Genomic DNA, 11,537 nt, shown 5'->3' on the forward strand with positions numbered 1-11,537 from the left:
TAGTTGCTTTTGGTCATGGTGTTTATCACAGCAATAGAAACCCTACCTGGAACAGGACAGGGGCAATCATTCTTTCCATCAGAAACAAATTTACCATAGATAAAACGGAGAACAGTGGAATAGGAGGGCAGTCCATACAGAGAACTATTAGTGCTTTTGGAACACTTTTGGAATAGCAACCTCAAAAATTTCTGGATTCAATGGCTTTGTTGGCCAGCTGTGATGGGATGTAGGATAAATACAATCTTTATGTTGATTTCACGTGTATCTATTAGATTATTAACTTCTCTCATCTTTCTCCCATCCATTTTCAGGCCCTTTTGTTCAAATTTAGGACATCTCTGGAACTGTTGTTTGTTTGCTTTGTCAAAACTGAGTCCTTTTGTGTTTCAACAGAGGTGATTCCTAAAGGACAATAATCTCCGAGGTGAGATGAAAGGGATATTGTAAAACATTTGCTGATGGGGTGAAATTCTGTCTGGCATCAGGCTGAGAGTATCACAAGAACATTTCATAACCTGCTCCAACTCTCGTTCACGGAACTCAGTCTTGTGAATGTAAAGCAGGCATATCCATGGGCTGAACAGGTAAATGGGCACGTCAGCACTGTCTCCATCAGCCTGAGGAGTTCCCCACTTAGGATTTCTACTCACTTTAAGCTTGCTCCTCTATTACACTAGCTGAAAGAAAGCATCCGAGTGGAGGAATTCTTATGAAGGAGAGATAAGAGATAGCACCCATTTTGCCTTTAGACGTGGTTGTTTAGAGATAGGGATGCCTTTCGGAGTCTTCAGAATGTTCCTTATGAGACTCTGTGGCTTTTCGAGTTACAATTCTCAAAGGTTCTAATTTACAAGGTTTAAAGATCAAGAAAAATTTAAAAATCAAGTCAAATTTAAGAATGAAAAATCCAGTTATGGTGATACATAACTTTAACCCCACTCTAAGGAAGCAAAGGCACTCAGGAGGCAGAGGCTGGCACATCTCTGTGAGTTCAAGGCCAACCTGTTTACTTACATAGAATTCTCCAGGCCAACCAGGGCTATATGTAGACACCCTATCTTAAAAAACCAGGGAGAGGTTAATAAAAAATAAACTTGCTTTCATTTTTAAAATCATTTTTTAATTTTAAAACAATCTTATTTTACATACCCATCCCAGTTCCCATTCTCTCCCTCCTCCTGCTTTCCCCACCTGTCCCCCAACCCATTCCCCATCAATTTCTCAGATAGGGTAAGGCTTCCCATGGGGAATCAATGAATATCTTTGAGGCAGGACCAAGGCTCTCCCCTCATATCTAGGCTGAGCAAGGTATCCCTTCAAAGAGAATGGGCTCCAAAAAAGTCAGTGCAAGCACTCAGGATAAATCCTGATCCTACTGCCAGTGGCCTCACAAACAAAACAGACAAAGCCACATAACTGTCACCCATATTCAGAGGGTCCAATTTGGTCCCATGCAAGTTTCCCCACTGTCAGTCCAGAGTCAGTGAGCTCCCACTAGCTTAGGTCTGCTATCTCTGTGGGTTTCCCCAAACTTGCCTTGATCCCTTTGTTCATATTATTGCTCCTCACTCTCTTTGACTGAACTCTGGGAGCTCGGCCCAGTGCTTAGCTGTGGATCTCTGCATCTGCTTCCATCAGGTGCTAGATGAAGATTCTATGATGATAATTCAGGTAATCATCAATTTCATTACAGAGGAAGGCCAGTTCAGGTATGCACTCCACTGATGCTTAGAGTCTTAGCTGGGGTCATTCTTGTAGATTCCTGGGAATATCTTTAGTGGCAGGTTTCTCGATAGTCCCATAATGATTCCCTCAATCAATATATCTCTCCCCTTGCTCTCTCTCACTGTCTACTTACTTTCATTTAATCTTAGGGAATTTTCCTTTGTAAATTGTGAGGGTGTCTTGAGATGCAGTGTTTAGATTTAAGGATGAGAAGGAATCTAATACATTTAAGACCATTAGCATTCTGGCCCTTAGTAAATACAGCTTGTTTTTGTTTATTTATTTGTTTTGTTTTTTTGTTTATTTGTTTGTTTGTTTGTTTTTGGGACAGGATTTCTCTGTGTAGTCTTCACTGTCCTGGAACATGCTCTGTAGACCAGGCTAGCCTCAAACTTGCCTCTGCCTCCTGAGTGCCAGGATTAAAGGCACGGGTTATCACTGCCATTCTCAGCCTGTTTTTAACGTCTTTATTTGAAAACATCTTTAGGAAAACAAGCACACCTCTGTAAGCAATTTTGAGCTATCAGATGTGTTGAAGCTTCTGATACCTAGCCAGAGTCTGGTGAGGGGCTTCTTTCCCCAACTAGTATGCACATAATGTTGAAAGACCTAAAAAGTAATGTTAATGATGAACTAACCTGGAAACCAATATCTGTTCCTTGGAATATGCTAGCTTCTTCTCACAAGGCCCTGAGATAAGAATTCACACTGCCCCTCCTTTCCTGTGAGTCAACAGGTGGTAAATAGGGTCAAGAGATAGCTGTAACTCTGGTTTGTCCAGACAAAATTAATTAGCACACCTGAATCCCTAAGGTCTGTTGACCCTAATAGCGAGACCATCGGGCCTCCAAGGGTCACATACTCAAAGGACGGAGGGTCCCACCCCCTCCCTAAGCTTGTGGGTTTGCCTTTAAAAACATCTGGGCCCAGGGGAGGGGGCTTCTCCCTAGCCTGCGTGCTGGAGGAGCCCGTTTGCGCAAACGTTTCCTGTTCATTAAAGCCTCTTGCGTTTTGCAGCAACTGGACTGGACATTGAGTTCTTGGGGTATCGACCGAACCTGGAAGACTCCTCATTCTGAGGGTTGTAGTGAGGTAGTCCACACAGTGACTAACTACATATGTCACAGCCAGTTCTGTTGAGAAATTTGGTTGCTAAAAATTTTCTTCCTACAGGATCCATTGGAGCAATCATCGTCCCATTTCAGCAGGAAGTAATCTTAATATGACTACGCCCCTTTCCCTACCCTTGGAATTTTGGGATAATAGTCATCGCCTTTGGGTTGGTTTTAGTTATTTGGGATTGGGTGATGCTTACACTCGGGTTTATCTTTTAGACAGAAATAGAGAATGGTTGGTAAAGGTATGGTTTAGATGGGATATAAGTAGATTAGCCTATTTCCTTAAAAATTTGAGTATAAATGAAATAGTATTTTACAGCTTACATTATTATGTATTCCTATATGGTAAGCTATGTAAAATTAAGTTTATATTTTGTTATATTGTGTTAAATGTTTCCACTTATAATATTTTATACACATTATTTTTACCATATTCTATGTATGTATACTTTTCCTGTATTCAAGACATTTTGTATATTGATACAATTTGGGATATTTATCTTGCTGCCCTTTATAGTTCTACCTCTTGTCTTGACACTTACTCTACCTCTATTTTAGGGATTTACATGTAGGTATATGTAAATAGTTATATTGTTTAAGTATTTGTTCCTGCTTTACTCAGGAAAATTTTAATCAGTCTTTTTAGCTAAGTTCCCAAATATTACAGATTATCTTCACTCACATTTCCTGTACCTATGAGATTAGTCAGATATAGATGCTTAATCTTCAATCACTTCATAGACATGCAAAACATGGCATTTAAATGTTTTAATATTAGTACTCCATTGACATGAGACACTGTTGCTCCTGACAGCACCGTGCACTTTCCCGAAAATATGTTGGACACTGTTGTTGCTCCTGCTGGAGTTCAATCTCGCCTCAGCTAATGGCCTGTTGGGCATAAAATTGCCCCCACCTTGACCACTGATTTGGACATGCAGTCCTATATGCTTACAGGAGACAAATATAAAAGACTGCTTGACCTTGCCAAGTCAGGGTAAGACAGCCATTCTATTTCCCTGCTGTTGTTGTGGTCTGTCAAGTTCTCTTGGCCTTAGCCAAATCTGGATGTACCAACGTCGCTGTGAGACCTAGGGTGACAGTTCAGGTGGCTTGCTGTTTCTGTCCTTGCTGCACCTTTTGGAAGCTGTCCATCCGCATTTCCTGTCTACTCTAGTATTGTTAATTTCCTTCTCAGGTCTTGATGAGGTTGAAAATTAAACTATCACAACTATTATTCTCTCTTCCTAGTTAGATATATTAGGTACTAGACTTACGTTTTCCAGCTTAGGACAACTCTATTGTAAACTCCATTATGCCCTCACCCTAGGACTAAATATGTAGGTCATTTTGTTCTCGATTTTCCTTTTCTTAGAGCACACTTGTTATTCACTGTTTTGTATACAGTTTTGTATTAAGCCTAAATCTTTTCTTTAGACTAAAAGGGGAATTGTAGTGAGGTAGTCCTTCTGTAGCACTGACCACGCCCATTGGTGGGTGGAGCGATGGGCGGAGAGGACCTGAGGAAGGAGGTTGGAGGGGGCCAGGAAGGCGCTCTCTTGCTGGCGTGACTCGGACAGGAGAGGATCCGGTTGAATTTCCTGGTGTTCATCTGTCTAGGTTGTAAGTTATTTCTCCCTGAATAAACATCTATTCGGCCTATTTGTTTATCCTGATCCTTATTTACCGCAATAGAGGGTCTTACAATGTCCCCTGTCTTTTTATCCTGCTGGTAGAGAAAAACTCCACAGAGAAGGTGAGGGACCCTGCCTAGCCTGGAACTTGTTTTTGGACCCCACCTACCACAGGGGTCAGCACAGATGCACACAGAATACACATGGCTGCAGACCTCTGACAGAAAATAGGCTTCTGAAAGCAGGTATGGGTATTGAGAGACAACAGCCAAGAGTTCCTGTGATCTAGTTAGTGATTCATTTCTTAGCCATTTACTTATACTCACCCTAGTACTGTTTTTTTTTTTTTTTTTTGCATAGCTAACCTTGAATTTGGAGCTCAGCTCCTTGTACATAGCTCTGTTTTCCTTTCAAATTGAACTACCTGGTAGTGGACACTTCCCTATGAATGTAACCTGAAAATAGTTTCCAAACCAGGTCTCCAGATGTTGCCTTGATCAAGCATGGAACACAGCTTGAGTCCTTTCCTGGAGGCTCTTCAGTCTTTACTGCAAGTAGACTTTTAGTAGGTCTGTTTTGTGCATTCCAGGGATGTCTGTCAACCAACACATTTCTCAGCTCTCCTCAAGGATAGGAATTGTGAAGCATCTTCTGGAAAACCACCAGACAACTCACAAGAAAACTTGGTCAAGTCTTCCCTCATGGTCTCGAACTTGCCCAGTCTTAGCAGTTTCCTAATATGCACATAAGTCAGCCGCCAAAGAGACTCAGACTCATGTGATCAAGCAGGTTTTAGACCCCAGCTATGCTGTAGTATTACTGGAGTTGCTGTGTTCAAAGCCTTGATCCTTGAAAGTCCAACAACTAGGCTCTGCTACATGTTCTCAGTAGGCAAATTAAAGAGACAGGTATCCCAGAACTTGGGAGGGAAAACAGACATATCTTTGAGTTCAGGGCTAGTCTGATCTACATAGTGAATTTCAGGCTAAGCAAGTAAAAAAAGGTAATTTATGTGCACTGGTGTTTTTCCTGTATATATGTCTATGTAATATGTGCATGCCTGGTGCCCACAGAGGCCAGAAGGAGGTGTCTGTTTCCCATGGAACCAGAGTTACAAACAGATGTGAACCACTTTGTGGGTGCTGGGGATGAAGCCATGGTCCTCTGGAGGAGCAACCAGTGCTCTTAACTGCTCTGATATCTCCACGGCCCTGTTGTGCTTTTTTTTTTCTCAAAATGATTTTATTTATTTTTATGTATATGAGTGTGTTGCCTGCATGAGTGTATATCATGTACATACCTGTGCCTGTGGGAGTCAGAAGAGGATTTCAGATCTCCTAGAATCAGATGCTTGTGAGCTACCATGTGGTTTCTGGGAATTGAACTCCGTTCCTCTGCAAGAACAACAAGTGCTCTTAACCATTGAGCCATCTCTCCAGTCCCTATGAAAAGGTTCAGGGTATTTGTTTGTTTTGAGATAGAGTGTTGTATTCCAGGCTGGCATCAAATTAGCTGTGTAGCAAAGGATTACAGACATCTACCACGATATCAGGTTTATACAGTGCTGGGGATGGAACCTAGGATTTCATGCATGCTAAACAATCACTCTACTAACTAAGATGTATACAAATCCTTTCTGTCTTTTTTTTTTTTTTTTTTTTTTTTTTTGAGACAGTGTGTCACATAGCCCAGTCTGGCCTTGAACTCACTGTGTAACCTGAACTTCTGATCCTCCAGTCTTTACTTCCTGAGTGATGGTATTATAGATGTGCACCACCATATCTGCTTTGTGCAATGCTAGCTTTTTATGTGCTAAACAAGCATTCTACATCCCCAGGGTGTTACATCCCCAGGGTGGCATAGGCTTAAATACAGGATAAGAAGTATACATAAATAGTAGGATCAGGATGTATCCCTTGTGCATGGACTAGCTTGTTGGAGCCTATTCCCTATGAAGGGATGCCATACTCAGCAGGGGGGAAGGGCTTGGTCCTGCCTCAACTTAACTTTATCAATTCCCCATGGGAGGCCTTACCCTTGGTGAGGAGTAGATGATGGGCTGAGGGAGAGAGGTGAGGGGGGAGGGAGAACTCTGGTTGGAATGTAAAAGGAAATTAAAAAAGAAAACTAAGAAAAAAAAACATGTATCCATAACTAAGCATTTCTGATAATGATATGGTTCTATCCATCATGGACATATCACTGTCAACTGCTAGTCTTTCCCAAGAGAGATGGTCTGATAAATTGTAAAAACCATGTGAACTCTCTTTCCTGGAAAATATTACACCTTTCCAACCCTCCCTGCCATGGGTATCAGGGCCCCAGCCTTTTCCTCCTGAGGTAATTTTAATTTCTTGAGGTCTTTTGACTCAATTGTATAATAGTTGAGGAGAGAGGCACAAGTATGTGACGTTTGAATTCCATTGGCTTCATCTTTCAAGGGTGGCAGATGAAGTTGGGGCAGTATGATTACTGTGAGATTTTCAATTACTAAATGTACTTTAGCTGCTTATTGCTGTTATTTTTCTTAAATATATTGACAATGGCAGGTATAAACCATTTCAAGTTCTGTAAGACCCTCAGAATGAGGAGTCTTCCAGGTTCGGTCGATACCCCAAGAACTCAATGTCCAGTCCAGTTGCTGCAAAACGCAAGGCTTTGATGAACAGGAAACGTTTGTGCAAACGGGCTCCTCCAGCACGCAGGCTAGAGAGAAGCCCCCTCCCTTGGGCCCAGATGTTTTTAAAGGCAAACCCACAAGCTTAGGGAGGGGGTGGGACCCTCTGTCCATTGAGTATGTGACCCTTGGAGGCCCCATGGTCTTGCTATTAGGGTCAGCAGACCTTAGGGCCTCAGAGTGTGCTAATTAATCTTGTCTGGGCAAACCAGAGTTGCAGCTATATCTTTGTTTCCTAAGGACTCTATTTACCACCTGTTGACTCACAGGAAAGGAGGGGCAGAAAGGAGGGGCAGTGTGAATTCTTGTCATCTCAGGGCCTGGTGAGAGGAAGTTAGCAAATTCCAAGGAACAGATATTGGTTAGCTTTCCAGGTCAGACCGTCCTTCATTTAACTTCACTTTTTGGTCTTTCATTTCCTCAGTTGCTTTTTCCTTTCTGAGATGAGGGTCTCACTATGATGCTGTGATGTTTTGAATGACAATGCTCACCATAAGCCCAGATATGGTGCTGACTTTGAATACTAAGTCAGTTCAGGTAGGTTTCAGAGGTGTGAGCTTGCTGGAGGAAGTATATCACTGTTGGTGGGCTTTGAGGTTTCAGAACTATAATCCTAGTTCTCTCTTTCACTGTTGGCTATATATGATTTCATGTCTCAACAAATCACTTACATCCATAAAATGACATGGAGTTTTTCCTTCCTATAAATACTTCTATGCTGGAGATATAACTCAGTGGTAGAGTATTTTTTTTTCATAATTTGTAAAGCCTTTGTTTTGATCTCTGCTACTGCCAAAAACAAACCAACCAACCAACCAACCAACAAACTCTCTATTCAGAATGAATTTATAGCCAAGTGTGTTGGCTTACAGATATAATCACAGCACTGGAGAGGATGAGGCAGGAGGACGGCCACAAATTTAAGGCCAGCCTGGTCATAATGAGTTCCAGGTCGGTCTGTGACACTCTGTCTCAAAGACAACAACCCTGACAAAAGTGTCACAAAATGGCTTCAATTTCAGTTGGCATTGTGACAACTACTTATATTCCCGTCATACAGGGGGCGTGAGCTCAAGGATCAGGAGCTCAAGACAAGTATACAATGAGTTTGAGGCTAGCCTGAACTACATGTGACCATGCTTCAAAAATGTGTTCCTGTAGCTACTAAATACTAAAACATTTCAGCTGTTCTTTCTGTCCAGTGCCATCACGAATGGGACTGCCCTTCCTTGTTTTTATTTCTTGCAGCCTTTGCTAACCACTGCTCTGGGGTTTCATTTTTGCCTCTCCTTCTCTGAATGCTTGAACTTTTCCCTCAAGGCTTATCTTCTTCCTGTTGACATTTGCTTTGGGCTTTGTTTCAAGTTTTGTAGCAGTAGATTTAACCTAGAGGCTGCAAATCTCTGGGCCTCTTTACTTACTACCTCTTTAGCTAAATTAACTTTCTTTGTTGAAACCTTGGTATTGTCCACAGTGGGTTCTTAGTTGCCTGTGGGTCTTCACAAAGTTCTTCTGCTCAGCTACTTCCAATCCACATAATCCACAGCCTGAGCTACTGGAGTCCTGAATTAAAAAAAAAATGTCATTTTGACTATCATCTATCTATCTCTCTAGGTTCTACCAATCTTTTGTCTTATATGTCTGCAATACCCTCTTTCTTCTTAGATAAATAGTAGTGGTAAATAGCACGTAACAATAGCTTACTTATATTTTTCTCCATCTTGCATTTTTCAATTAGCAAAATATCAAAAGAGCACTTCCAGGTATAAGCCATGCATTATCTTCATTTTTATTGTTTCATAATACCTCATCTAATGAATATACTAAAGTTGGTCCAAACAGTCCTGCTGATGGGTGGAGATTTTAGTTAGGTTTTGTTTAAACCATCCTGGTATTGCATATAGAACTGCACAGAATAACCTCCTGCATATGTTATAGTAGATTTTGTCAGTGTTTTTTTGGGGGGATGGATTTCAAGAAGTGGGATTGTTAGTTGAAACGGGAACTAAGCAGGCTATCAACCATCTCCCATCCAATGATGTTGTGCAGTTTTACATTCCCACCATCAAAATGACATGAGAGTGCTTGCCCCATAGCTTCACCAGAACACTGTGCAGGCAAAACTTTGGATTTTTGCCAATCTGATAAGTGAGTAATTACATCATAGTTTACTTTTAATATATATCCTTATGATAAATGCTTTTCATATGAATGAATTATTTTTCTGAGCATTGCCAGTAGCTGTATCTGGTCACCACATGTGTGCCTGGTGCATGTAGAAGCCAGAAATGAGGTCAGATCCTCTTGAACTGGAGTCACAGAGGGTTGTTTGCAACTACATAGGTGCTGGGAATGAAATCTGGGTTTTTTTGTAAGAACACTATTGTTGCTAACTGAGATATCCAGCCCCCATTGGGTACTGTCTTGACAGTTAAAATAAATACTTAATGTATTTCAAACTATTATAGCTTTTTAAATTGTTCAATTTTTATCTTTTGAAAATGAAGGATATTGATTAACTGGTAGAGCCCTTGCCTAGCATGTGTGGAATAATTGTCTTACGTCTGTAATTCCAACATTCTGTAGGTGGAAGCAGGAGGATCAGCGGTTCAAAGTCAAATTCAAAGCTGACCTGGGGTACAGGACACACTTTATTAAAAAGGAAAAGTATCACACTGTCCCACCCTTAGATGAAGAGCTATAGGTGGTCAATGGCTGGTGAAAGAGAGAGAATAAGTTTCATTCAAGGAGTAGGTTACTCAGGCTTAAGTAGTCATCTCTGGACACATATGCAAACAAGCAATGCTAATGGAACTCAGTAGGTTGACTCCTGTGCATCTATATACAGATGTGCACATGCGAACACACACACACAATCAAAAAAGGAAAGTATTGTCTTTTGTTAGTAAAAGCATCTTTAAGTTTTTTGTCATGTCTTTTTGCCATGGCATTAATATCCTTTATTTTTTTTCTCCAAAGCAGCAGTTTCTGACAGCTTTTTAAGTAAATTGTGTAACAAGATACTTTGCATTTGTTTTGTACATTAAATACCCCAGAACTGGCATCAATCATTTCCCTAAAGTGTTGGTATAAGCCCCATATCTGCAGAACCTCAAGGCCACACTCATGTCTATAACACTTATCACAGTCCGGCATTATGTTTATATGGCATTTCAACATTTATGTTGTTTCTTCCTTTCATAGTCTAAGATTGTAAGACCTTGTGTATGAAGGGCAAGAACATTTCACATTTCCTCAGCACAGAACAGGACTTGGCAAATTGGCAACCTGCTTCTTTCAAGCTATCAGCAATTGTGATTATACATCCTGGCATGAGTGGAATAGTGGCTCTTCAGAGTTCTAGCCATTTATTCATTATGTGTACTGACTGACTGGTCAGTTGTAGGCATCATTGTGATCATATAACAATATTTCATTAGACTGGGACTCAGATTGGCTAGGACTGTCCTGATCAGCAACCCGACTGGGAATTATACAGGTGGGAATGATTCCTTTCCAATGTCAAGCTATAACTAACATGACAAGACCAAGTGAGCCCTTGCAATAGAGGGAAACTAGAGTATTGTCTCCTCTCAGTGAAGCAAATGTTATGTAACTGTGTGCACATTTCATTTCTTACCTATATTTCTAGAAGTTACAGTAGTGATTACATGCAGTTTATGTCAAAGCCATGTATTTAACATTTTAAAGTTTATTTTTAGTGTGCATATATGTTTATGTGCATACTCATTGTGCCTGTGGAGGTCAGAGGACAAGGTTCTGGAGTTGTATCTCTCTTTCTTTCCGTTTTGGCATGGATTCTAGGGATTGAATTTGGGTTGCCAGGTTGCAACAATAGCCTCACTCGCTGAGCCATCTTCCTGGCTCCTAGAAGGCACATCTTTTATGTGTGGGAGAAAGCAGGTGGAGTGAGGCTAGCAGTTGTTCATGTCCTGCTGGATGCTAGACATTCTCTGTAGATTTGCTCTGTATGCTTTTCCCTCAGCACCATGCAGAAGATGAAGGAGGACAAGAGAGTACATTTTAGGAAGAGGAAATAAAATAGTTTTCTATTCTTTTCTGAAGCCCGGAAGTATTTAATCTCATAGCACTGCATTATCTCTAGATACCATCTGCCCAGGATTTCCTGTTTACTCCTTACACTGTTACAACAACAGGCCTGTTGGGAGCTTCACATCATATCAATCACTTGAATGCTTTTGTTCCCCCAAAAACAGAGTTCATATGGCATTCAAGGGTGGAAGAATAGATTTACATTTTTCAAATCTGCCTCCCCAAGGATACAGTCTAGGGACACTAGTGGGGAAAGGAGTTGAACTGATTTAAGGTGTGAAGGGAAATAATCACAAATGAAGTCGT

Source organism: Phodopus roborovskii, unplaced genomic scaffold, assembly GCF_943737965.1.
Source record: "Phodopus roborovskii unplaced genomic scaffold, PHOROB, whole genome shotgun sequence".
NCBI classification, from domain to species: domain Eukaryota; kingdom Metazoa; phylum Chordata; class Mammalia; order Rodentia; family Cricetidae; genus Phodopus; species Phodopus roborovskii.